At 46.7% G+C, this 26,892-nt stretch overlaps 1 long non-coding RNA gene across 1 annotated transcript in view; it reads left to right on the top strand.

Annotated features, from left to right (window-relative positions):
* LOC311225316 overlaps positions 1-26,049 on the top strand; it is a 120,608-nt gene extending 94,559 nt beyond the window's left edge. The window contains exons 2-3 of the long non-coding RNA XR_014619499.1: positions 22,364-22,417; positions 25,972-26,049. This is a non-coding gene — a long non-coding RNA (uncharacterized lncRNA). The remainder of the gene's footprint in view (positions 1-22,363; positions 22,418-25,971) is intronic.
* Positions 26,050-26,892: the final 843 nt, after the last annotated feature.

Here is a 26,892-nt window from a genome sequence, read left to right as displayed (position 1 = left end):
CTCTCATTTCTGTCGCCGTATCCCTGGGCAGGGCCGGGCAAGTACAGACATGTCGTGTCGGTGACTTTGAACTTGGCTCCGGGGGCCGGTCCCTGGCGCCGGTGGACCGCTGTCCAATAGGAGAATGAACTATTATGGGCTGGACTAAAGGGATATTCCGTGTATATGTACAAGGAATATACAAGGGATATCAAACGATATACAAATACTATGCAATATATATCAATAAATAAATATATATATTCGGTTTAATCTGATCCTTTGTAACAGCCGCCCCCTAATTAGTCCCACCTAATTAGCTAAGCAGAGACAGATTAACCGCACTGTCCTCTACTCAATGTCTGTTGTGAGGGTCAGTCAGTTCACAAAGTCATGGGGTCATGGTCGTCATCGATAGTATTGGGGAGCCTTGGCAGTTCTATTAGCCTCGCCACGGGTCGGGTGTAGGTCCGCCCTTGGACGAGCACTTCAGCTGCTCTGACCTTTCCGTCGGCACCGGTGATCACTTTGCTTACGCGGCCAGCCGGCCACATAGCTCGGGGTAGTGACTGGTCGATAATCATGACGACTGTTCCTTCTGTCAAATTGTCTCTCTCTTTTACCCATTTCTGGCGGGTCTGTAGAGACGGTAGGTAGTGGAGTAGGAAGCTGTTCCAAAACTTGTCAGCCAATACTTGACTGTACCTCCACATTCTTCGGCCGTTCGCTTCTTCAGGCCTGTACATTGTCTGGGGTAGCGCGGGGTCCAGCCGCCCCATCAAGAGTGTGTTGGGGGTGACTGGGTCGACATCTGCTACATCACTTGAGACGTAACCGAGGGGCTTTGAGTTCAATACTCCCTCGATCTCCGTGAGGACTGTCATTAGGACTTCTTCCGCCACGGTCTGGGCCCCAAGCACGGCGTACAGGGCTGTCTTTATTGAACGTACTTCTCGTTCCCAAGTTCCACCGAAGTGAGGTGCGTTCGGGGGATTAAACTGGAAGTCAATCTGGGATGGAGCGAGGTGGGTCTTAAGTTCTGGGCCCATAGCTTGGAAGCTCTCTCTCAGCTCTCTTTCTCCGCCTTTGAAGTTTGTCCCGTGATCAGACAACAATATAGACGGTTTGCCTTTCCGCGATGTGAATCTTCGGAAGGCCATAAGGAATGAGTCTGTGCTCATGGTTGGGAGGAGTTCTATATGTATCGCTCGGGTGGTCATGCATTTGAATACAATACCCCACCGCTTCTCGGTTCCTCTTCCTTTCTTTATATACAGCGGGCCGAAACAGTCCATACCGGTGGAGTGAAAAGGCTTGTCGCCGAGTCGGAGGCGACAGGGAGGTAGGTCAGCCATCCGGGGTATACTGGGCTGCGCTCGCCACTTACGACAGTCTAGACAGGTTCGCTGGAAGCGCCGCACTGCTTCTCTCCCTTGCAGTATCCAATAACGACGTCTGATCTCCGCGAAGACTCTCTCTGCCCCTGCGTGGTGCACATCCTCGTCGTATTTCTTTATGATCAGCTCTGTGACCTTGTGTCGGCTGTTCAAGACTATCGGGTACTTGACGTCATCCGGTAAGTCTGGGGCTCTCCGCAGACGACCACCCACTCTGATGAGACTATGGGCGTCGCTCTCGGGTGCTAGGTGGAGCAGTCTGCTGTCTGATGGGACGGGCTTTGCTCCCTGTAGACAGTCTAGCTCATCGGGGAACGAGTCTCTCTGGGCTCGTTGTAGTAGAAGAAGTTCTGCTTCTTCGTAGTCAGCTGCTGAAATGTCAGTAGTGGGCTGAACCTCTGGGTGGTGCCACAGAAATGTCTTTAGCTGCGCACTCTCTAGGGTGAGGCAATCGTCTATGTCGGGGTCTGTGGAGACGAGTGTGTTCAATCCACAGAACACAGATTTCTTGTTTTCGGCCTCCTCTTTACTCGCCTCCCGTGGGGTGGGTGTAGGCCACTCTTCTTCCGGGAGCTTGAGAAACTCTGGTCCGTCACTGTATGGGTTGTGACGGGTGAGGTCATCCAGGGACATTCCCCGGGTGATGACGTCGGCTGGGTTGTGTTTTGTGTCCACATACCTCCAGCTTGCTACGTCTGTTAAATCTTGAATCTCTGTGACTCTGACCCCCACGAAGACCTTGTATCTGCACGAATCAGACCGGATCCATGTGAGTACTGTCGTGGAGTCTGACCACAAGATTGTTCTTTGCACCGGAATGGTGAGTTCACGTTGGATTAACGTGGCGAGGTGCGCTCCTGCTAGGGCTGCGCAGAGCTCTAGACGCGGGATAGATTGTTGCTTTCGTGGGGCTATTCTTGAGCGAGCCAGGATGAAAGCAGTATGTATTTCTCCCCCCTCCTCTCGGGCACGCAAGTAGGCCACCGAGCCGTAGGCTACTTCGGAGGTGTCGCTGAAGACGTGCAGGTCCATCTGGCACGTCTCCGGCCTCACTGTGGGTGGGAAGTAGCTGCGGTGTATGTTAACACCTGGGAGTGAGCTGAGTTCCGTCTCCCACTCTCTCCATGTGGATGCAAGGTGTTCGGGTATGGGGTCGTCCCAGCCCTGGTCCTTGTCCCATAACGCTCTTACAATCATCTTTGCCCTGGTGGTGTAAGGTAGAATACATCCCAACGGGTCATATTGTCTGGCGAGTGTTCTGTATACACTCCGTCTGGTGGTCGGTAGTGCAGTCGACCTTCCCTGCTCCTTGGTCAGGGGTGTGTGTTTATAATGGAGCGAGTCTGTTTTGAAGCGCCAGACTAGTCCTAATGTCATTTCTTGGGCTTCTCCTGGGATGGTCGCCATCCAGGTCTCGCTGCTTGCTGCCTTGTCCTCGGGGGAGAGGCTGCGCAATACTTGCGGGTCGCTGCTGGCCCACTGCCTGAGATCAAAGCCGCCTTTGATCAGGGAGGCGCGGAGCTTGAGTAGAAGGGCCTCGGCTTCTTCTGGCGTCGAGACGCTTTGCAGACAGTTGTCCACGTAGAAACTATTTTCTACACTTTTTCGGACCTCTTCATCAGCTGCTGGGTCCTCTGCGACGTGTTTTTGCAGTGCAAACGTAGCACAGCATGGGCTGCATGTGGTTCCGAAAGGGAGGACTTCCCATTGATAGATGGCTGGTTGCTCATCCCCGATCCTCTCTCTCCATGGTAACCGCAGCAGGGGCTTGTCCTCTGGGGAGAGGCTGCGCCATACTGGGGGGTCGCTGCTGGCCCGCTGCCGGAGATCAAAGCCGTCTTTGATCAGGGAGGCGCGGAGCAGTGCACGACGTCGCCAGTAAATTTTCTTTATGTGTCCCGCTGTGATTCGCTTGTTAATCTCAGCGCGGTACACAGTCTCTTGAGCGGGGTCTCTGGCTAGGCGCCGCTCTGTGTTCAATAGATACCGCTCCATCGCTTCTTTTGGGGCGTGGAAGGTAGGCATACCCTCTCGCCTCAAGAGTGGAGTTGCGTATCTCATCACTCCGTTGACTTTGACTCTCTTTGTCCCTTGCTCGAGGAGTGCTATGGCGTAAATGTCTTCCTTGGAACGAATGTCTTTCTTTTCGTTCTTAAAGGGCATTGTCTCTAGTGTCCATAGCCTCTCGACATGCTGTAGGAGGGTGGTGTCTTCTTCTGTCACTCTGGAGTGGAGGCAGCTAGTGGCTGCTGTTCGGTTAAGAGACTTAGCGAGGGGGCCTTGTAATGTCCATCCTAGGCGGGTCTCGACTGCTGCAGGACAGCCTCTGGGCCCTGTGTGGACCCGGTCTATCGGGACTATGAGGTCTGCATGGTCGGAGCCTATCAGCAGGGTCGGGGTGGCACCGTCTATGAGCGGGATAGGTAGTTGACGCAGGTGCACATATTTATCCATCAGCTTGGCGATGGGGTAGGTGTACTGCGACAGGCCTATTTCTTGGCTGGTGAAAGCATTAGTAATCCTATACCGTCTCTCTGGCTGCCCGCTTGCTGCGATAGTGAAGGAGACATTCTCGCCCTTTATCGTCTTTAGATCTCTTCTTATTGTCAGAATCGTCATCTGGTTTTCGCTCCCCCGCAGCCCCAGCTGGGCCGCAGCGGATGCGAGGAGAAGGGTCTTCTCTGACCCGTCGTCAAGGACGGCGTAAGTGTCCATGACCTTGTCTTGGTAACTCAGTGTTACGCGGACCACCTTTAAGAGCACTCGGGCGCCCCCGCTGCTGGCGGGGTCAATGTACATAACACTTGCCTTTGTGCTGCTTGAGGGTGCGGGCTTTCTTCTGTTACTGTCGTGTAGGACATCTAGGTGGGCTCCGTCACACCGACTACACCTCTTCTTTAAGCGGCACTCGGCTGCCATGTGACTGCGCGCACATCGGTAACAGCGTCGGTTGGACTTTATCCATTGACCCACTTCGTCGGCGGTCATCTTCTTGAATGTGTCACATTGTGACAACCAGTGTTCTTTCTCGCAGTACGGGCACACCATCTTCCACTTCTCTTTCATCGAGGGGGTACTGTGGTTCTTGCTGCTCGGTACTGGTTCTGATTGGTGCATGACAGTCACCAATCTTCGGCCATCGTTTGCTCTCCTAGGTCCCTCTCTGGAGCTTGGTGTGCTCCGCACGAACGTATCCAATCGCAGGCTGCTGACTTCTCTCGCCAGGAAGTCGGCTAGGTCTAGGAGGGATGGCTCGGGACCGTTAGGATCACGGTGGTCTCTTTGCCGCCTGAAGCGCTCTTGTCGGGCGGGCGGAAGCTTCTCTAAAATCCTCTCGACATTAGAGTTTGCGTATAGTTCGTGCATACCCTTTTCTCGTTGCGCCCCCAGCATCCCTACCAGGGATTGTACCTTGATAGACAGGTCGTCTAGTGAGCGATTGTCTGTTGCTGGCGGTAGGCGGTCAATATGCCTTATCTCTTGTATTACGTAGTCCCATATGCGTCCATATCTTTGGTCGAGTGCTGCTAGAGCCGCTGTGTATGGGGTAGTAGAGGTGGCATAGGCCAGCGCTATATTGTGCGCTCGGGGCACCTTGAGGTGCTTCAATAGGATAGCATACTTGTGGCGTTCATCAGCTACATCAGCCATCATTGTCTCTAAGCACATCCGTGTGCTCTGTTCTCATGGGTGAAGTCTGGAAACGTCGGTGTGCCAATGTATGATGCCATGGATGGCTGGCACATCGGTGAGCGTTGGAAGAGAGGCCTCCTAGGCGAGTCTCCTCTTACGCCTCTTGGTGGGCTGGTACCTGCTGGGTACCATGGCCCGCGTATCCAGGTGCTATTCCTCGGGGCTGGTCGTGCGTCAAGCTCACCCGTGAATTGAGTCGGGGGTCTGTAGCGCAGAGCCGCGGGGGTAGAGCCTGGGCTGTACTGGACCTCCTGGTCCTGTGGAGTACTGTGCTGCTGTCGGGCTTGACTCTCCTCCTCTCCCTCTTCTTCTTCCTCTGTCAGGTCCTCTAGATCCTGTAGTCGTCTATTTAGCCTCTCCGCGGTGTATACCGTTCCTTCCTTGTAGCTGGGTCTCACTGGGACCGGTCGGGGAAGGAGTTCGGAGGGGGGTATAGGCTCTCTCTGGTGGTCGGGCTCAGGGTCGCTTAATCGGTTAGGGGAGGGTGCCCTTGACCCGTGTCTTGACGAGGCCCTGGAACCCCGTGCGGAGGGAGGGGGTGTTGCCCTGGCGATCAGCTGCTCCATTAGCTGCGCTTGTAATCGGTCGTGCTCGGCTTCGCGCTTGGTGAGAGCGATGTCGCGCTCTACTTCTCTTTGGGCACCGGCAGCGGCGCGCTGGGCTTCGGCGGCGGCGCGCTCTGCTTCGGCGGCGGCGCGCTCTGCTTCGGCCCGGTCTCTTACCATATTCTCTTCCGTCTGAAGGCGTCTAATCTCTAGACGTATACGATCTTCGTCGCTCCGTTGCTGCGCTTGAATGCGTTCTCTTTCCATGGAAGAATGTTCGCGCTCGCTAAGCATCTGTGCTTGGAGGCGATCGCGCTCTGTAGAGGCTGCTAGGCTGGCGAGGAATGCCTGTGCCAGCATCTTGTCCGCCCCGCTGGGGGAAGACGCTGGTTGAGGTGATCCGCTCCTGGCAGTACTCGTTGGAGATGCGTTCTCCTGCGGGGAGTCCTGGAGCTCTATCTCCTGGGCGCTCTCCTCTTCTTGTACCGGGCAGAGTTCCATCTCTGGAGGGTTGTCTTTCTCCTGGAGCTCTCCGGGGACTACTTCTTCGGTCTTGGCGGGGGGTAAAGTCGTGTCAGTTCCCTCCTGGTCCCTACCGTGAGCTTGGTCAGTTACATTAGAACCCACTAGGGCCTCTGTTGGCGGGGTAGCCTGGTTGATAGGGTCGGACATAATTTTACTTTCTACTTTTTTCGCGTTTACCATCTGTAGAAGGCTAGGTAGTATACTGGCAACGTAATCCTCTAAGTACTGAGGTGGCTGCCGTCTACGCTGCGGGCGATCTACTTTAGGAGGACCGTTTTGTGGAGTGTTCATCATAGGCCATTTCAATATTAATACCACTATATTAATATTACACTAGTTATTCTCCGGCTCGAAGGACCAATTGTAACTGAGGGGTACAATTCCCTGACTGTATTGATAAGTATGGTATCATTAAACCACTACCGCTTTATGTACTTTAATTACTGGCCATACAGTACACGATATATGAATATGATGAACACTTCCCACAATGAAATCGGTTCCAGTCAAAGGTATTAATCAAGTATTTAATGGAGCAAAAGGTACATAGGATACTTTACATTATTCTTTGAATGCACTTGTAAGGCAAAGGAGTATGCGTAGGCAAATCAATAACGAATGTCCATTCTCTGGTTACGCAGGAGGTAATTATACAACCTGAATCTTAAGGAATTATATCTATGGTACACTAGTAATAGCGGGAGATACTGGAAGGGGTTCCCACTGGTTGTAAGCCAGCAAGGGGGTAGAAGATCTGTCGGTAGTAGGACGTCTGGTCAACGATGACTAGGGAGACTTCAGGTACAGAAGCCGGTGCAGTAGTCTCTTGATCCACAGACGAATACAGCTTGGTTCTCTTGTAGACTGTAGCTCTACAGTGAAGAAAGCTAGGCGGCCTCAGGCTCTCTGAGCGCCGACTCGACTTGACTCCTCTCGGGGTAAATCCAACACGTGCAGGCGTCGGCGATTATCCGCTCCATAAATCATAGGACCAAAGCAAATATATTCCAGCCGCAAAGGCTATGCAGTCGTCGGGTAGATTAATCCAGTGTACATGTCCACACGGTTCTCGCCTAGGTCTCCTCGGGTGAAGGCGCCATGCGGTCGGCCCAGCCTGGATAAGAACTCTAACTAATACGAGAAAGCGTTGGAGATGCTGGTCACTATAGAATTCTAACCGCACGATACACTATACACAAATAGACTATTAAAGACTCAATAGAAATATGTCGCACTCGACGGTATAGCGCCAAACTCTGACAATTCAGTTACTAATTCGCACGCGGTCTCGATGCTCTACTCTGAGGCCAAACAGGCCATACTTCACCGCACGTTGTATCGTGGGTGAGGCTTCAACTTATCGGTAACATGCTAAGTGCACGAAGGGTACGGAGGTAATGGGCTAAGGGTCTTCTACATTCACCTGCGCCGTATTTATACGCACGGTGCACAAATAGTGCCACTCTCATTTCTGTCGCCGTATCCCTGGGCCGGGCAAGTACAGACATGTCGTGTCGGTGACTTTGAACTTGGCTCCGGGGGCCGGTCCCTGGCGCCGGTGGACCGCTGTCCAATAGGAGAATGAACTATTATGGGCTGGACTAAAGGGATATTCCGTGTATATGTACAAGGAATATACAAGGGATATCAAACGATATACAAATACTATGCAATATATATCAATAAATAAATATATATATTCGGTTTAATCTGATCCTTTGTAACATAGGGTGTTATAGCTGGTTGCTAGGGTGTTTCTAGGTGGTTGCTAAGGTGTTATAGGTGGTTGCTAGGGTGTTTCTAGGCGGTTGCTAGGGTGTTAAAGCTGGTTGCTAGGGTGTTTTTAGGTGGTTGCTAGAATGTTATAGCTGGTTGCTAGGGTGTTTCTAGGTGGTTGCTAGGGTGTTATAGGTGGTTGCTAGGGTGTCTAATGTAAGTGGTATAGTTAAAGGCCAACTTGCAGGTTATATTTTTGTTCAATAAACAATGTGACTAGGCCAACGGTGACTTTCATGAATAGGGGGGATTTCTTTTTAAATTTACCCAGTTTTAGCGTTTTTATCAAACATTTTGTCGACCAAACCACAACCATCACGCACGTGGATATTGAAATCCATGGATTAATAACGTGCGTGTGTGATCTTAATGCTGACGTCAGACTAGGGCAGGAGCGGCTCTGATAGTCACAGGGCAGGTAGTGCCAGGAAGCAGAGAGCCTTGCTACTACTAGCCGAGGAGTGATTAATGAAAATGTATCTGTTTCACCTAACACTATTGCTCCGTGATCATAGCTATTCATCTCTAAAGCTAACCACTATTTGTAAAAGCCACAACCACGTTACCATATTTGTAATAATCTAAATCATTGTGTCGTTGTACATATTGTGTATACAACGCTAGAAGCTAACATAGCTTAGCGCAGCCTGGTAGCTATTGTGCTAGCAACATGCCGGGACATAGCTTTCTAGCCGGCATGAATGCCCGATTTAAAATGGTTCTCTCCTCCTTGCATACCCCTGTCCTCACAAGTATTCTGCCAGGGAACCCATGGACACGACAATAGTAGTAGTTATAAGGTGTTTGATCATTGTGTCGTTGTACATATTGTGTATACAACGCTAGAAGCTAACGTAGCTTAGCCCAGCCTGGTAGCTATTGTGCTAGCATAATGCCGGGACATAGCTTTCTAGCCGACATGAATGCCCGATTTAAAATGGTTCTCTCCTCCTTGCATACCCCTGTCCTCACAAGTATTCTGCCAGGGAACCCATGGACACGACAATAGTAGTAGTTATAAGGTGTTTGATCATTGTGTCGTTGTACATATTGTGTATATGTAGCAGGGTGGATTATCCCTGCTTCGTGGGAACGGTTGCTGGCAGTCACAAGGTAGCTGGACACAGTAGAGCTCCGTCTGACTGCACCCTCGTCTTTGGGCCTGGAGCGTCGACTGGAGGCTGGTAGTGTGAGTGGATGGGGCCCGGGATTTACCAACCTGGTCTGGTACTCTGGTCTTCCTCCCCTGCAGCAGGGCGGTCAGCAGTACTCCCCAACACGCTCCCACTTCCCCCGGTGGCTCCTTAAACCCTCCCACACCTAGTGACTGAATTGTAAATAAATACCCTGGGTTCCCCCCGCAAGCAGTACCCTCCCTCAATGACCCTAGAAACCTTACAATGAAAAGGGAAAGGTGGAATAGGAAGGGGTTAATTATGTTAACGTTACCCACACCAAAAGAGTTGTTAAACGGCTCATGGATAGACACGCACACAGAGCTCCCATCTAGTTCTTTAATGTTATTTATAACGGTCAGTTACAATGATTTACTACTAGTGACCAATTGGACTGAAGTCCCACTATAGTTCCGCCGGTAACTCCATACCTCATAAACACGTATATTATACACCCACCTCTGGGTTAATATCAGGGATAATATACTTCAATGTGTTTGACTCATCACCCACGTCTGGGTCTTCACCCTGTATAATACCTCAAAAGGCTTTAATTATACAGCAAGAATAATACCTCTCTAGGCTTTATTTATAATACACCAGGTCTGTAACTTCACCTCAGAGAAAGGGTTAACTAGATGGGAAAATATTATTAAACACCAACACGGTATCACACTCAAAGGAAATGAAAAGAAAACAAAAGGGTGGGCCCACTAATACCTTACAAAAGTCCTATCTTAATGCCGGCATATATTGTTTGGGGTTCCCCTTATGAACTGTAATAGCAACGCTGACTTCGCCCGCGGGCTGCACCACACTGTGTACGGTGTAAGGCTCCGGAGCATAGACGCTCATTTATACTCATCCAAAATGGCCGCCTCGCCGCGCCACTGTTGTCCGGAAGGCAAGATGGCGTCGAACACTCTCGGCGAGGACACCAGCAGGCGGAGCTGGAGCAGAGAGGCAGTGCTGGCTGAGAGTGTGTGCTGGGCGATGACGACCTCTGCTGGACGGGGCGAACTCCCGTAGGCTGCCGGCAGCCAGGTGTAGATCTGGTCGCAGGTAGCCGGGGCAGACTGGTTGCAGGCAGTCGGAGCAGACTGTTTGTAGGTCCACGCGCGTATCTGGGCTCGCACTCTATACCGTCACACTGCTACTGTAACCCGACTACTATGGACTCAGATATGCTGTTAGCCGCACGCTACTTATACCGCCACACTACTACTGTAACCCGACTACTATGAACGTTAGTGCTTTGTTCTGTACCGTTTGCTCACACACTATCGCTGGTACTTCTAGGATATCACGTCAACTAGCAAGTACTTCTTATCACCCGTCGCTATCCCACGGGGCCCTTCAACATAACTTCTGCAACAGGGTTCTTCCGGAGCACATGCCCGTTGCGACTGTTCATGGTCAAGTTCACTGCCGAAGAGAGCGTCTCTCCCCTTCCGTTTCCATATATCTCCTTCCATCTCTCTCCGACACTCTCTGCCTGCCACCGCCCCCTGCTGGTCGCCTACTAGCTCCACAGGGAAAAGGATTGTAGAATAGAATCCAGTAATGCCGTTTACAATCCATATTCCAGCGATAGAAGAAGGAGACGCTTGTGTCATTGTTCGTGCGAATATCAATGAAACTAATTAGAATGTCTTGGTGCAGAAAGGGGAGATAAAAAGGCAAGTCAGCACATCTGGATAATAGGGATATTTTCCAGGTTGCTACATATACAACGCTAGAAGCTAACGTAGCTTAGCCCAGCCTGGTAGCTATTGTGCTAGCAACATGCCGGGACATAGTTTTCTAGCCGGCATGAATGCCCGATTTAAAATGGTTCTCTCCTCCTTGTACACCTTTGTTCCCACAAGTACTCTGCCAGGGAACCCATGGACACGACAATAGTAGTAGTTATAAGGTGTTTGAGCTTGTAACATTAGTTAGCTGATAGCTATCGTGACTGATGCACCGAGTGGGCTAAAGGGGCTACTATCGTATCAACATGCCGGGGCCCGGGACGTGTAGCTTGCTAGCCGGCATGATGTGATGATGTGATCTGAGAAGAGGACCTGCACACATTTACTCGTTCCCCAAACTCTTTTGCATGGCCCGATTTAAATGGTTCACGACAGTAGACATAATGCTAACGTTAGCAGGAGCCATATAGCCATATATCCATATAGCCAGTAGTACAATGACCCGGACGGGCATAAGGCATAAGTTGCCTCAGGTGACGTCACGGCCGTGCTAGCGTCTGATAGGCTTTTTGACTTGCTCCGTGCATGTTATTCGTGCGTGGACCTTTTTAACCCTTTCTGAGTGGCATTTCCGGCATCAAATGGAAACAAATAAATAATTAAATTAGATACCAATGATGTAAACTACCCATAATTGCAGAGTAGGGTTTAGTAGGTGATAAAGATGGCGCCGCTACGACCGGCTGCCTGTCTGTGCGCTCCGTCGAGACTGTGCTTACTTTTGTTAATATTTATAGTTTTAAGAGTTTTGTCTGTACCAACAGTAGGTGCATTTAATGTGTATGACCATCAGTCACTTATAGACATTGGATTACGGGAAACTTACCGACTGGATTACTCTCTGGATCAGCTCTCTGAATCACAACAATGGCTTGTTGAGATCTTGAGGATATCAGGACCAGATCTCGCCCCCAGGAACAAAGGAATCAGGCGGCGAGGAAAGAGAGCTGGAGTCCGTAATAGATTGAGAACCAGGCGGCACCGAACGCCACTACCCAGTATATTGCTAGCCAATGTACAATCAATAGACAATAAACTAGACGACATCCGAGCAAGGATTCAATTCCAGAGAGACGTTAGAGACTGCAATGTTCTCTGCTTCATCGAGACGTGGCTGGCGCCGGACGTTCCAGACCACGCCATCCAAACGGCCGACCACTTCTTCATTCACCGCAAGGATAGAACAGTAGAATCCGGCAAACAGCGTGGAGGTGGAATAGCCTTCATGTTGAACAACAATTCGAGCGATCCAGCCAACGTGAAGGAACTATCGAGCCACTGCTCCCCCAACCTGGAATATATAGCCATCAAGTGTCGGCCTTTCTTCCTCCCGAGGGAGCTAACGTCGATCATCCTGGTCGGGGTGTATATTCCACCGCAAGCGAACACTGGTGACGCGCTCTCCAGGCTCCACAACGAGGTAAACAAACTCCAGTCAGCGAACCTTGGCGCTGCCATTGTGGTTGTGGGTGATTTCAATAGCGCCAATCTGAGAAAGGTATTGCCGGACTTCTATCAGCATGTGACTTGTAACACCAGAGGCGGTAACATTTTAGACCACTGTTACACGCAATTCAAGGGTGGATACAAGGCTCATTCTGCTAGCGGCTTCGGAAAATCTGATCATGCTGCCATTTTTCTTTCACCAAAATATAAACAAAGGATCAAGAGAACTCCGGTAGTCTCGTGAGAGGTGCAGAAATGGGATGTGGAGTCAGAGGAGACGCTCCAAGCTGCGCTTGAGTACACAGACTGGAGCGTGTTCCGTGACACAGATAACATTAATGACTACACGGAGACAGTGCTGGACTTTGTTCGTACTTTGGTGGAAGAAACAATCCCCACTACCATAATTAAAGTTTACCCAAATCAAAAGCCCTGGGTAGACAAATCCGTCCGTGAAGCTCTGAAAGCGCGCACCAAAGCATACAACGCCGGCCTGGTGGCAGGCAACATGAATGACCACAAGGTGGCGCGATACAACGTAAGGAGGACAGTAATAGAGGCAAAACGGCGCTACAGGGATAAAATTGAACTTCAGTTTGAACAGGCTGACTCCAGAGCTATGTGGCAGGGCCTCAAAACGATGACAGACTACAAAGGCACCTCCCTCAAACTGAACAGTGACATCTCCTTAGCAAATGATCTCAATACCTTCTATGCAAGGTTTGAGGCTGGTAATAACAACACCAGCCTACAGACCACGGCAATGGGGGGGGGGTCTGCTGATGGAGACTCAGTGTTCAGGGTAACAGAGCATGAGGTGAGGCGGATCTTTAAAAAAGTGAATATCAGGAAGGCAGCAGGACCGGACGGCATCCCCGGCCGCGTCCTAAAAGTCTGTGCCGACCAACTGGCTCCGGTATTCACTGACATATTTAACCTGTCCTTAGAACAGGCTGTCATCCCCACCTGCCTGAAGAAGTCCACTATCATCCCTGTACCTAAAAAATCCAAGCCTGCTTGCCTCAACGACTACCGCCCTGTAGCTCTCACCTCCATAGCCATGAAGTGCTTTGAGAAGCTAGTAAAGGGCTACATCTGCTCCTCCCTCCCCATCAACCTGGACCCCCTGCAATTTGCATACCGCCCCAACAGGTCCACGGAGGACGCCATAGCCCATGTGCTGCACACAGCAGCATCACACCTGGACAAGAGGAAGGGGAACTATGTGAGAATGCTATTCATCGACTACAGCTCGGCATTCAATACCATAGTCCCCTCCAAACTCATAGCCAAGCTCAGGGACCTGGGCTTGAACTATGACCTCTGCCAGTGGGTCTTGGACTTCCTGACGGGCAGACCCCAGGTGGTGAGAGCAGGCAACTGCACCTCCTCATCCATCACCCTCAACATAGGGGCCCCCCAGGGCTGTGTTCTGAGTCCCCTCCTCTACTCCCTGTACACACACGATTGTGTGGCTCAGCGGAGTAACAACCCAATCATCAAATTTGCTGACGACACAGTAGTGGTGGGCCTGATCTCTGCAAACGACGAGAGGGCCTACCTGGAAGAGGTCAAGGTCCTGGCGGGATGGTGCCAGGAGAACAGCCTCTCGCTGAACGTCAGCAAAACAAAGGAGATGATTGTGGACTTTAGGAGGTCAGGGGTCAAGGACTACAGCCCCCTCAGCATCGACGGGGCACCGGTTGAGAGAGTGAACAGTTTTAAGTACCTCGGAGCCCACATATCCGAGGACTTGACATGGACCACACACACTGACAGTGTTGTGAAGAAGGCACGACAACGCCTCTACGTCCTCAGGCGCCTAAGGAAGTTCCAAGTCAGTCAGAAGATCCTTAAGAACTTCTACTCATGTACAATAGAGAGCATTCTGACTGGCAACATCACCTCCTGGTTTGGGAATAGCACTGCACAAGACCGAAGCAGACTACAAAGAGTGACACATTCAGCCGAACGCACAATTGGAGGGGGGCTCCCCACCCTCCAGAACATTTACAACAAGCGGTGCAGGGGTAAGGCTAAAAGAATCATCAAGGACTCCAGCCACCCGAACAACTGCCTCTTTGAACTCCTGCGGTCAGGCAAGCGATACCGGAGTCTCAAGGCGAGCACAGAAAGACTCAGAAGAAGCTTCTATCCCCAGGCCATCAGGCTGCTCAACGAACAATAAACACTATACAACAACCATCAAAAGCACACAGCACACACATCCACACGCACACACTCACTTTAAACAAACAACACACTGCAGCACCCACTCTCCACACTTTAGATCACCTAAACACACTTTATATTTATTGACAAAGGATTTGCACTACAACTCGTACACCTTACTGTAAATTGAACCTAAATTGTACCTCATCCCATTTCTGCTCATAAAGGATTTGCACTACAACTCGTACACCTTACTGTAAATTGAACCTAAATTGTACCTCATCCCATTTCTGCTTGCATTATATAGTATTGTATATTAGTACACTGCATAGTATATTGTATATTATATGGTAACTCAGTTACTTCTATTCTGCATCGAACATTGTACATATGTCTATACTGAACACTGTGACCTATTTTTTTTACTTCTAATTTACATGCTATACTATTTTATTTTATACTTATCTTGTCTAGCACAGTCTCTGGAGCATAACAGTAAGAAGCATTTTGTATAAAAGTATTCTGTACTTCTGTATGACAACTATTAAAGAAACTTGAAACCTGCAAGTTGGCATTTAAAGGGTTAACCCATTGTATAGGGGTCATGGCTAACATCCACCAATGAATGTAGAAGTCAGTACTGAGTTGATTGACACCTCCCTTAAGTGTCATGCACATGCACATGCAGGTATCAATCAACTCAGTACACCTGCAAGCCTTAATTGAGTCAAATCCTGTGGTCAACATAGACCAATGAAAGAGGAAACCCCCTACTGAGTACAATGGCACAACCCGCAAGTCTCCACGACAAACGGTTCAAAAGATACAAAAAGGGGGCGCGGCCTAAGGATCAAGGGTTAATCCCCTGAAGGGGGAGGGGCCGAGCCATGGGGGCGTGGTCAACCTAGACCAATGAAAGAGGATATCCCTACTGATTATGATGTCATAATATAACATTCTAGAACATTTGTGTATCTATTCAACAATTCTTTCAGAAGATCTCATTGTGCATCTTGAAACAGGACTGATAAGTCCTGTTCAGACAGATAGACTAAACAACACATAGACTGAAGCCTGCATTTCTCAAACAAGATGCATAAGGTCCATCCGGAAGAGGAAGGGAAAGGTGAGTGTCCACAATGGCTAGCTAGCTGTTCTACTTGCATACTGAATGTTAATATTGAATCACACTATTGAATACTGAATGTTAATATTGAATCAGACAATATTGAATACTGAATGAAAAAAGACTAATTTAATCAGATGAATCACTTTATTTGAGGATATTAAAAAATTAAAATTATAAATATATTTTTTTAATTTTACTTTTTTAATTAAAAACGAAGGTTCGAACGTCCGTTTAATCAGATTAATCACTTTATTCAAATTGAGGATTTAGTTTGAGGATATAAAAAAAATAATAATAATAATAGGGTGTTTCTAGCTGGTTGCTAGGGTGTTTCTAGGTGGTTGCTAGGGTGTTATAGGTGGTTGCTAGGGTGTTATAGCTGGTTGCTAGGGTGTTTCTAAGTGGTTGCTAGGGTGTTTTAGGTGGTTGCTAGGTTGTTATATGTTGTTGCTATGGTGTTTCTAGGTGGTTGCTAGGGTGTTACTAGGTGGTTGCTAGGGTGTTATAGGTGGTTGCTAGGGTGTTATAATAATAATAATAATTCATTTATTTGTATAGCGCTTTTCAAAGACCCAAAGTCGCTGACAATAGGCAAAAAAGAAACAAAGAAAACGAAGAAACATAGAACCACAGGGAAACGGAGAACAAATAAGAATACACGGGAACATAAAACCACGAGTAACGGATAACAAATACGGGAGTGAGTAGGGGAGACAGTCGGGAAGAGAGTAAGGGAAAACCAAGGGGGGTGGGGGGGGGCAGGAGAGGAGAGAACGTAGGGCAGGGGGAAAAGGTGGTGGGTTGGAGGAGGGTGGTTATGGGTAAGAAAGGTTGAATGCTAGGCAGAACAGGTAGGTGCTAGGGTGTTTCTATGTGGTTGCTAGGGTGTTATAGGTGGTTGCTAGGGTGTTATAGCTGGTTGCTAGGGTGTTTCTAGGTGGTTGCTAGGGTATTATAGCTGGTTGCTAGGGTGTTTCTAGGCGGTTGCTAGGGTGTTATAGGTGGTTGCTAGGCTGTTATAGGTGGTTTCTAGGGTGTTACTAGGTGGTTGCTAGGGTGTTTTTAGGTGGTTGCTAGGGTGTTATAGCTGGTTGCTAGGGTGTTTCTAGGTGGTTGCTAGGGTGTTATAGGTGGTTGCTAGGGTGTTATAGCTGGTTGCTAGTGTGTTTCTTGGTAGTTGCTAGGGTGTTTCTAGGTGGTTGCTAGGGTATTTCTAGGTGGTTGCTAGGGTGTTCCAGGTGGTTGCTAGGGTGTTATAGGCCATTGCTAGGGTGTTTCTAGGTGGTTGCTAGGGTGTTATAGGTGGTTGCTAGGGTGTTATAGCTGGTTGCTAGGGTGTTTCTAAGTGGTTGCTAGGGTGTTATAGGTGGTTGCTAGGGTGTTTCTAGGCGGTTGCTAGGGTGTTATAGGTGGTTGCTAGGGTGTTATAGCTGGTTGCTAGGGTGTTTTTAGGTGGTTGCTAGGGTGTTATAGCTGGTTGCTAGGGTGTTTCTAGGTGGTTGCTAGGGTGTTATAGGTGGTTGCTAGGGTGTCTAATGTAAGTGGTATAGTTAAAGGGTTAACCCATTGTATAGAGGGCATGGCTAACATCCACCAATGAATGTAGAAGTCAGTCAACTCAGTACACCTGCAAGCCTTAATTGAGTCAAATCCTGTGGTCAACATAGACCAATGAAAGAGGAAAACCCCTACTGAGTACAATGGCACAACCCGCAAGTCTCTACGACAAACGGTTCAAAAGATACAAAAAGGGGGCGCGGCCTAAGGATCAAGGGTTAATCCCCTGAAGGGGGAGGAGCCGAACCATGGGGGCGTGGTAAACATAGACCAATGAAAGAGGATATCCCTACTGATTATGATGTCATAATATAACATTCTAGAACATTTGTGTATATTCAACAATTCTCTCAGAAGATCTCATTGTGCATCTTGAATAAGTCCTGTTCAGACAGATAGACTAAACAACACATAGACTGAAGCCTGCATTTCTCAAACAAGATGCCTAAGGTCCATCCGGAAGAGGAAGGGAAAGGTGATTGTCCACAACGGCTACCTAGCTGTTCTACTTGCATACTGAATGTTAATATTGAATCACACTATTGAATACTGAATGTTAATATTGAATCAGACAATATTGAATACTGAATGAAAAAAAAATCATTGAATCAGATGAATCACTTTATTTGAGGATATTAAATTTTTTTAATTATAAATATATATTATTTTATTATTATTTTTTTATTAAAAACGAAGGTTCGAACGTCTGTTCGAAAAACCCTGACGATGTTTGAATCCCAAAAACTGTCTTCGGGGACAGCCTTACCATACATATTATTTATATTCGGCTTCTTTTTCAGAAACAGGTCCTGTTTTTCACTTAAAGTGAGAAGTCACCTGATCTCGACCACCTTCTTACCACTACTCAATTATGGTGACTTACTCTACATGTATGCACCTGATCAGTACCTTAGAAAGCTTGATACTGTGTACCATTCTGCCTTACGCTTTGTCATGGGATGTGGAAATCAAGTGCACCATTGCACCCTATATAGTATATACCATTGCAAGTTACCCATCTCTACAAATACGGTGATTTTCTCGATGGCTCTCTCTTGTGCACAAAGCTCTGCTTAAACTGGTTCCCTCGTACCTAAGTGTGCTTCTGTGCACGAAGCAATATAAGTATGCCCTTTGTTCTCAAGCTGCTCTAACACTGGAAGTTCCCCATATGAGAACTGAATTGGGAAAAAGGGGTTTTAAATATGCTGCTCCTTCATCCTGGAACAAGATACAGGAGGACCTAAAATTACCAGGACTGGTCACCCTCGGAGAATTCAAAGCCATTTTAAAATCCTACTAACTCAGTTCCCTCGGACAGTGCAACTGTGTTTGATCATTTGCCTGTTTGATAACTTGCCTGAAATTGGAGCTTGCTGTGAATGTTTTATCTGTATTTTATTGTGATGTTCTTTTTTATGTTGAAACTCTGCTGCCTTGCTTGGCCAGATCGTTCTTGAAAAAGAGATTTTAATCTCAATGATGCTTATCTGGTTAAATAAGGGATTTGATTGATTGATTGATATTATTCAAATGGAACTCAAACATGTTCCGTTGTGATGTCACAGTATGATGTCATAATAGAACATTCTAGAACATTTGTGATGTCACAGTATGATGTCATAATAGAACATTCTAGAACATTTGGTATATTCAACAATTCTCTCAGAAGACCTCATGGTGCATCTTGAAACAGGACTGATCAGCGTCCCCGGTGACGGGGTGAGCGTTCTCATTAGGACGATCACACCCTATTTTGGTGCGATCGCGCTGTGATTTGACAAGGGGGCTTTCTCACTAGCCATTCGGGGTCGAATCACAGCGCGATCGCACCAAAATAGGGTGTAATCGTCCTAATGAGAACGCTTCCCCCCGTCACCGGGGACGCTGATTCGCTCCAAACCTGGACCGCTGGAATAGGTGGTTTCGGGTGCGCGCCAGTGGGAGCGGGGGGCACAATGGTTTTTCAACACAGGTTCTGTAACTGAGGGGTACAATTCCCTGACTGTATTGAGAGTATGGTATCATTAAACCACTACTTAGTTATGTACTTTAATTACTGGCCATACAGTACACGGTATATATGGTGAACACCCACACAATAATACGGCTTAACAAAGAAAGTCATATTTAGAAGTATTTATTAGCAGAGCAGCAATAGTAGGTTACAATATTGAGAATTATGAATTGCGCTTATATGGCGAAGAACACTTAAGTAGGTCAAGAGCGTAAGTCCATGAGCATATTAGGATGGGTATAATTAATACCACCTGTAGCATAAGAATTATATAAGGCACACTCGTAGTCAGCTGGAGATACTAAGGGGGTTCCCTCCGGTTGTAAGCCAGCAGGGGAGAGGAATTGTCGGGAGCAAAAGTCTGGATCAACGAGGAATAAAGAGACTCCAGATACAGGAGACGGTGCAATAATCCTTTGGTCCGTAGACAAAGCAACAGCTATACTCCGGTATGCATGGCAGCATGGATGAAAGCTAGCCAGCCTCTGTGGGTCCTAGAGGCGGGCTCGACGGTGCTCCTCACAGGGTAGATCCCACACAGCAGTGGGGTAGACGGTTCTCTGCTCCAGCAGCCACAGTACCAAAGCAATATAATCCAGCCGGAAAGGGCTCTGCATTCGTCGGTGTAGGTTCTCCGGTGTACATATCCACACGGTTCTCGTCTAGGACTCCTCGGATGGCGGCACGAGGTTAGGCCGCCCAGCCTGGATAAGTGCACTAGCTCGGTACGACGAACCGGTGGTAATGCTGGTCACTGTAGAACGGTAGCCGCACGATACACTATACATAATAGACTATTACTTTACAATAGAATAAGTCGAACTCGACGATACAGCGTTAAACTCTGACACTTTAGCTATCAATTCGCACGCGGTTCTCAAGGCTCTATTTAGGGGCAAAGGAGGCCCACTTCACGGCACGTTGTATCGTGGTGAAGGCTTCAACGTTTTGGTCTAAGTCACTTTTAGGCTAAGTGCTTCTGTATCCACCTGCGACGTATTTATACGTAGGGTGAATAATCTAGTGCCAACCTCAGTTGTGTCTCGTATTACTGCGCAAACCTGGGCATGTTGAGACATGTCTTAGCGGTAGCTTTGAACTCGACATTGGGGGTATGGTCGTTGGCGCCTAGGGGTCGCTGTCCAATAGGAGAACGAATATTATGGTCTGGCCTGTACCTAGGTAAAGGGATATTCCGTGTATATGTACAAAGAATATACAAGGGATATCAGACGATATACAAATATTATACAATATATTTCAAGTAATAAATATATATATTCGGTTTAATCTGACCCTTTGTAACAGGTTCCCTTTTATACGTTTCAGCTGGGACAGCGGCGCTGTGGCTTGCTTGGCGCTGCCCACGGTGCTGAACTAAACAGCAGAGAGGCAATTGAAAAATCTAATTTCTCTCTCTCTTAAGAACATTCACTTATACAAAAACAGACTGAACGGATATATATATAACAGACCTGCTGGGGCAGCGGACTGAGAGCAGGGGACACAAACAGGCTGGATAAGATGGTCAGGAAGGCCAGTAGCGTGGCTGGGGTGGAGCTGGACTCTAGCGAGGGTGGAGGAGAGGAGGAACCTTGCTAAGCTCCAGGCCATCAGGGAAAACCCCTCCCACCCACTATACACAGACTTGGCTGACAGGAGGAGCATGTTATAGGCTCACACTACCTAAATGCAGCACTGAACGGCACAGGAAGTCCTTCATTCCAACAGCCATCAGACTATACAATGCATCACTGTGCCTCACTGCATCACTGAGCACAGAGTGACAGTTACCATCTTCCTGGACTCTTACTTTTTAAACAGCACTGTGCAATATTACACCTACTGTAGACTTCAGTATATTTTTACTGTATTTATTTACTGTATCTTTTATTCAATTTTTATTCTATTTCATTTTATTCTATTCTTAGGCCATTTGTTTTGTTATTCTTATTCGTGACTTGTTCTGTATAAATGTTTAATGTTGAGTGATTTGCAGTGTCAAATTTCCCTCAGGATAATACATTTATATTCTATTCTATTCTATATCTTTGAAAAGTCTCCATTTATTCAACACTTCACTGACAAACTGAACTGAACTGACAAAAATAAGGTGCATAAAAAAGCAAACAAAATTCCTCCACAGGCTACTGACCATCATTAGTAGAGCGGCAAGCGGCGTTTGGGGACAGAGTGAAATCTTCTTAAAACACTGTGTCTACACATGGCGCCGGGTCTGGCCATTGTGTAGACTTTGTAAAACCACACACACATGGAGGATGATCTACGCCAGCAGCGGACTATACATTGGTTTCTTGTTCGAATGCATTTATTTCTATAGACCAGTGGTGCCCAACCAGTCGGCCGTGATCGACCGGTAGATCAATGACATGCAATATAATTGACGCTAGCAATGGGCTAATGTTAGCTGCTAACTAGTAATAAATGTTAGCGTTAACCCTGGAAAATGCTCAAAGCGGACTTCACTACACCAGTTCCATTTGTGAGAAAAGGGGTTGGGTTATATTGACAAGGCTTGACAACAGAGGTTCAAATATAACTTCATATTTATTGGTTATTTGTTTCTTTATATCAGCATCCAGTTTCCAACACCGTGTGTTGGGGACATAATTTTCAGTTGAAAAAAGGTAATAAATCTCATTATATTGCGATATTACAATATAGTGACTCCAGTATGGCGATAATAATATGGTATAATATGGTGTAGCTTACACTACATACACACCACATTCTCCATGTAATCTATTCTATAAGATAAAGATAGGAGGTACAGGTATGGGCAGGGTAATAGTAGAAAGACATAAATATAGGCAATAAAATTTGATAAATATAAAAATACAGGGAAAATATACAACAAAGGTGCAGATGAGGCCATGAGGGTCTGTATCGGTTATATTATACATTACAATACATATAGGCAATAAAGAATTTGAATCTGAATATATACTATGAGTAAGAGTAAAAGTAAACCGTAACACAAGGTACCTTAACTGGCATGATATACTTCATACATTGTAGTCCATGCAGGTTTTAGTGGTGAGAGAGTCAGACACGCTTACTGTACTATGTAGTGGTCAGACATATAACATGTCCCGAGTTATATAATGTCATACAATGTACCGTCTCCCCCTTAGACTCACCTTGCTGACGGCTGTCTTGTGTTCCTCTCTCTTACAGAGGACCCTCCCTCTGGGTCCCCTAAGAACGGATACTCCTCACTACAAGAAAAGGGTGAGTCTGAGCTGCCAGGGTGGCACACCACGTAACACACTGCAGTGCAACACGGCCGTCCCGGGTACGACTCCCGGACCCGGCGACCTTTGCCCAATGTCTCCTCCCCATATCTTCTCCCATCCTTCCTCTTTGCCGGGTCTGTCCAATAACAAAGCAATAAAATGCCAAAAAAAATCATCTTTAAAAAAATAAATGGGTGAGTCTGAGCTGCCGTGACTTGTGTGTCGTAACCAAGGTTGACAGCGAGATACAGCCAACTGATCCCCCCCCTTGTTCCCTCAACCCAGATGCCTTTGGATATAGATAATGAACTTGGCTCCGGGTCTTATGATAAGGACAGTTTCATTACCTCCCAAGCCAAAGAGAGTCACCCAATTAGCATGTGCAGAGCAAGCAGTAAGTACAGAATGTGCAATGGATGCCCTCGCATCCCCAGGCTAATTACCCCTCCCCCACCCCCCCCACCCCCACCCCCCTCCCCCCGGCAATACCCCAGCGTTCTCACCGGGACTCCACTGAGACTGAACATAAAGCGTCTTTATTAGGGGAACCTTTCATCAAGATACAAATGCTATTACATTATCGCCCGGAGAGGGGAGCGTTAACCACTGCTGTCATTTTAGAGGTTCATTAGCGGAGAGATTGGCCGCATCGTGATGCCAGTGACTCACCGCACGGCGTGGCAGGTTGGTGCCACCGGCACGTTCGTTCGTCTCCTCCTCCTCCTCCTCCTCCTCCTCCTCCTCCTCCTCCTCCTCCTCCTCCTCCTCGGTGGCTGCTCTCTCTCTCTCTCTCTCTCTTTCCCAAGGTGAGTTGAAAGTCACAGCCCAGCCAGCGTTAGTCTGAAGCGGCAGGAGAGGCGACGGCGGCGCGCGGTGATGCCAGGTGCTGAGGGATGATCCCAATGGATGATCTCCGTGCAAGACAAGCTGAAAGATAAGGTCAAGGGATGAAGAGCATAAGTAGGAGATATCGTTCCGCGGATAGTTGGGGGAACCCGTTTTTCCCCCCTGGAATTGGATTTGAGCTGCGTGCGCGCGCGTGTGTGTATGTGTGTGTGCGTGTGCATGTGTGTGTGTGTGCGTGTGTGCGTGTGTGTGTGCCTGTGTGCGCATGTCAGAAAGATGGAGAGAGATGAGTCACGGTGCAAACGCTGGCCGAGGTTAAGGCCCGGGGCTTCCCTCCCTCCCTCCCTCCCTCCCTCCCTCCCTACACACAAGGCATGTACTCCCAACATGACCTCCAAAACCCTAAAGTCAAAGTGCCGATTTATAGTGAAAACGTGAACGTGGTGCTTTAAAAACGTTATTGATGTCCAGAAAAACAACCGGCCAACCTGCTCGTCGGGAGCCCCGCTAAGTGTGTCTTGCTCAAGGACACTTCCACTCTCTGCCGGGAGAATCCGGTAATCGAGTCGGGGACCTTCCGATTACCAGACGACCGCTCCGCCTCCTGAGCCACCGTCGCCCACAATATAACATTTAACATGGTATTTGATGAACGGGTGCACCTTGGGTGGAGATCCTAGACGTGACCCAGGGTTGGACAGTATACCGATATTTATCCTTTATCATCTTTCTGTGTTATTATTAGGGATGCTCGATGTTGGCTTTTTTACCGATACCGATATACCGATATTGTCCAACTCTTAATTTCCGATACCGATATCAACCGATACCGATATGCAGGGTCCCCACCCCCCCCAGGGTCCCCACCCCCCCCCCCCTCAAAAATGGAATAATTTCAGGTAATTAACATTACATATCTCTTGTTGTGGAATTAACACAACATTATGCATACTTTTGACAATAAATAAAATCAGAATTTGTTCTTACTTGCTTTCCTGGGTAAATAAAGGTTATAGAAAAAAATTATAATAATAATAATAATATTTTCTTTTAAACCGATACCGATATTTTCCGATATCACATTTTAATGCCAATATCGGTAGGCCGATAATATCGGACATCCCTAGTTATTATCATATTGTATTGTTGTGAATCGTGATCTTCAATGTTGTTTTACACACACAGGGGCATCTAAATTATAATATTGAGGAAAAGTTCATTTATTTCTGTAATTCAATTCAAAAAGTGAAAATCATATATTATATAGATTCATTACACAGAGTGAAATATTCAAAATATTCAAATTTTGATGATTATGTCTTACAGTTAATGAAAACCCAAAATTCAGTATCTGAGAAAATTTGAATATTACATAAGGAATATATATATATATATATTACAGAAATGTCAGCCTACTGAAATGCACTCAATATGCACTCAGTACTAATATTGTAATTTATTGTCATACTGTATGTTAAAACAGCGTTCAGGCTTGATAAATGGTTGGCATATCTGCCCGACTATGAAAAAAAGAACGCCTGCTAGTTGTTAGTATGTATGTTGCATAGCAACTACCTTGCAGTGCAGGCAGCCAGGAGGGTCTATGTTATTAAATAAAATTACTAATACAAATTTACTAATAAAAACATAAACATTTAAATTTAAGTGTGTCTTACTTTCATATTGCCATAGCCAAATGTTTTATAAAAGCAATAGCTCACTTCAGGCCATGGCATATGGTTGTTATATCACAGCTAAGGGGCTGTCAGCACTACGCCCGTTAGCTGTGATATAATGGCCTATATATATATATATATATTATGGCTGCGCAATTAATCGGAAAAAAATCGCGATCTCGATTCATAGACCTATGCAATCTCATTTCTAAATTATTAACATATTTTGTATGTGTAAACATTCGAAATAAAATATTTCATTCAATAATTATTATTATTTTTTTTTACTTTTTACTTAACTTTTTTAAATGATGACGATTCTGACTTGAGTTATTTTGTATGTTACAGGAGACTTTTAAGTTTAAGTCAAGCACTTTCATATATGTTATGTTTAAGTTTAAGTCAAGCACTTTGATATATGTTATGTTGTCTGTTTAGGAAAGAGTGCAATAAATGATTCTATTGAAAAAATAAGAATCGTGTGAGAGAATCGTGATCTAAATTCTTAGAGAGAAAAGGTCTGTCATTTTCACATAATGTTTGGAATCATCACTTGTCCTCCATGTTGGAAAAACAATTGTTGCCATGTGTTGATGTATGAGAAATATATCAACAAAGATTGAATAATTTGGTGTCTTATTACTGGATCTTGTAAACAAGTCACAGTGGAGCAGTTATATCAGGCTTTTCCAGTGTTTTATCTATTTTACCACTGCACAGAAATGTATCTCCTTTCAAAACGTGGTTACCAGTGGTTACAGGCAGCCCAACTATAAGAAGAAGAACGTTACCCATGGGCCTAGCTTTTTAAGCCTCTTCATTTACCAACTCCAAAACAATTTCAGTTGATGACATCACAAAATTCCAGTCATCTTTGTTTGAATAGGCTTTGATTTAACTGTCAAACTGTCCAGAGATAATTGAAACGGCACAATGCAAAGTCTGTTTTAGGGCGGATCTATGGCTTTTAAAATGGTAAAAGTGGTTTGTTTCCGGGGACGTGACGATGTGGATGTTATGGTCTCAGAACAGAGGGATGCGGATCCGGAGGACGGCAGCGAGGATCGAGACGAGGGACAGGACAACCAGAGCAGCCCTGGATCAGGTCAGCATAGAGAGAGACTAACACGCACACACACACACTACTGTTTTTTTACTATCTTTTATTTTGTCTCTATTTTTTTCATTTAAGCTGTGTATTTAAAGGTCCCCTTGGAGGATTATGGTTAACTCCTCTTGGAGGCATGACCTTGACTATACAGATTGTTATTTCTATTATTGGGGTTAACTTGTGGAACAATGCTGATATACAGTTAAGAGAATGAGTAATTAGTTTTTGGTTTTTAAGAAAATGGTTTGTAAAGCTATTTTTGAAAACTACAAAGGTGAATAATACTGTTTTTTGCTATTTTCTTTTAAAATACTGTTTTGGAGTCTTAATTTTGTTAAGAATATAGGACAGGCATGTATAAGCATTATGCGTCAGTCTGTACCTTTTCAGTCACTGTAAAAAATCAAATATTGTTAAATGATTGTGCATATTGTGCATATTGTATTCTCGAAGTCAACTTCCTGTCTGTTGTTGCTACGCAACTACGGCGTGGGGGAAACATTCACCCCGGGTACATTGTGAACGCGTCATTTAGTGCAGAAACGGATCGGAAAAGCGGCAAATTAAACACAATCAAGGGTCATTTTCTTCAGTGCATCACAATGCCAAAGAGCTGCTGTGTTACGTTTTGTACTAATAACAAAAACAAAAATCCAAATTGCAAGTTTTATATAATACCAGCTGAGGCATCACGGAGGGAAAAGTGGCTGGCGGCTATCAAGAGGGCACACGTAGATACAGACGGGAGAGTCGATCAAAGCAGACACTGGTCCCCCAAGTCAAATTATACATATATCTGCTCTACCCATTTCATAGAATGGGTGAGAATAAGGAACA

The sequence above is a fragment of the Notolepis coatsorum genome (genome assembly GCF_963971535.1).
Source record: "Notolepis coatsorum genome assembly, chromosome: 3".
In the NCBI taxonomy this organism is placed as follows: domain Eukaryota; kingdom Metazoa; phylum Chordata; class Actinopteri; order Aulopiformes; family Paralepididae; genus Notolepis; species Notolepis coatsorum.
Note: the sequence above shows the minus strand (reverse complement) of the source record. Positions and strands in the feature narration are given on the sequence as shown.